The 2058-nt window shown below is 50.2% G+C and overlaps 1 pseudogene; it reads left to right on the top strand.

Moving 5' to 3' along the window:
- Positions 1-681: 681 nt before the first annotated feature.
- LOC102494180 (ATP synthase subunit g, mitochondrial pseudogene) lies at positions 682-1379 on the top strand (annotated as a pseudogene).
- The last annotated feature ends 679 nt before the right edge of the window (positions 1380-2058 follow it).

Below are 2058 nucleotides of genomic sequence, written 5' to 3'. Positions count from 1 at the left end.
TGCATATGCAGGTGTTCTTATAGCTTCTAGGTGGTTCAAAAGTTTGCCCAGGGAACCAGAAGATGGCATAATGGTAATGTTGCTGGACTCCCATGTAGTCAACTACAGTTCAAGTCCCAGACCTGGTGGCTTCAAACTCACACCAGGCATGTGTGTGTGCGTACCCAAAATCCCTATAGGAAAATGGTGGAAAGGGATTGTGGCATGGCCAATCCATCATCTCCCAGGGAGGATGATTTCTCGCTTTCTGTCTCTCTGTCTCTCAGGTGAGTACACAATGTCCTATAGCAAAATCTCTTAAACAAAAAATGAGTGCCCCCAGGATGCTAGAGTTTTATAAGAATTCCCTGTAAAGATGGAAAAGGAACTCCCTGGGGAGAAAAACTCCACGTATGTGTGCCAGACTGGCCATGAGAGGAAGGTTTGGTTGGCATCTGGAAGCATTTCCCAGAGGATGAGACTGGAATGAGGTTTCTTAGCAATGGTGACAAAGCATGTCTCTGTCTCTGCTGTCGATATGGGACATAAATTCGTGTAGGTGGGAAGTCCCGTCTGCACAGTGTGGCATTGGGCTGCCAGTGGGTGAGGCGTGAGTGTGAGAGCCTGAGCTGCTTCAGAGTTGAGGGGCCGTCCCGTGTGAACCTGGTGCTGTCAATACCACTTTACTGCACGAATTGCTCACGTTGCCCCTTGCCTTGGGAGTGAGTAAGCAAGTCCCCAACCCTGCTTCCGCCAGGCTGAGCCCAACTCAGAGGCCCAGGCTGAGCAGAGGGCTGGGGCCAGCAGGTCTGCTCAACAAATATGCCTCTCATCAAAATCCCTAACATTGAGTCCTGGAGACAGTCCCTACCTCCTTCTCCCTCACAGCTCCCACCCCTGAACCCAGCTTGTCCTCACTTCTCTCTAGACCAGGTCCTTTCTCCAAGCGTAAAGTACTTTAGGCTCCATCTCAACTGCCCCCATGGCAGGACGCAATTCACTTAAAGATTCCATTGCACCAGGGCACGTCGTTGTATCTCCATAACGACCAGAGCAGACAAGAGGGTAGACCAAGTGCTTCTCATTAAAAATCAGTGAGACGGCATGCAGCCGGCAGTTCCAGGCGATGGACTTCTCCCAGGACCATGGCCCAGTTTGTCCGTAACATCGTGGAGAAGGCCCCGGCGCTGGTGAACGCTGCTGTGACTTACTCAAAGCCTCCATTGGCCACATTTTGACACTACGCCAAGGTGGAGCGGTTCCTCCAACCCTTGCTGAGATCCCTGCAGCTATTCGTAGCCTGAAAAAAATAGTCAGTAGTGCTCAAACTGGTAGCTTCAAACAGCTCACAGTTAAGGAAGCTCTTCTGAGAACCAGCAGTTAGCATAATGGCTATGTTGCTGGACTCCCATGTAGTCGACCGTGGTCTGCGTCCCAGACCTGATAGCTTAAAACTCACGCCGGGCATGTGTGCGTGCGTGCCCAAGATCCCAAGAGGAGAATGAAGGAGAATGAAGGAGAAGGGATTGCGGCGTGGCCATACCCCCTGGGGGGAGGGTGATCTCTTGCTTTCTGTCTCTCTGTCTCTGTCTGGCTGGCAAGCGCACGCACCCTATAGCAAAAGCCTCTCCAAAAAAATTATAAAAAATAAAGAAAGCTCTGCTGAATGGTTTGGTGGCCACCAAGGTGTGGATGTGGTTTTCTGTTGGCGAGATCATAGACAAGCATGGCATCATTGGCTATGATGTTTGGAGACCAGTCTTCTAACAGCTGATTATATACTTGATTTCTATTATTTGAATGACCATGTGTGATTGGAATGCTACCTAAATAAAATATCTTAAAAAAAAATCAGTGAGACTTCTCAAACTTCATTTCAAAATTCTATTTTAAAAAAGCAGCATGGGAACCAGCAGTTAGCGTAATGGCTATGTCGCTGGACTCCCACGTAGTCGACCGCGGTTCGTGTCCCGGACCCGGTGGCTTAAAACTCACGCCGGGCGCATGTGCGTGCATGCCCAAGATCCCGAGAGGAGAATGGAGGAGAAGGGATTGCGGCGTGACCATCCCCCCTGGGGG

The sequence above is a fragment of the Tupaia chinensis genome, unplaced genomic scaffold (genome assembly GCF_000334495.1).
Source record: "Tupaia chinensis unplaced genomic scaffold, TupChi_1.0 Scaffold000187_1, whole genome shotgun sequence".
Lineage (NCBI taxonomy): Eukaryota > Metazoa > Chordata > Mammalia > Scandentia > Tupaiidae > Tupaia > Tupaia belangeri.
This window is presented reverse-complemented; position numbering and strand designations above follow the sequence as displayed.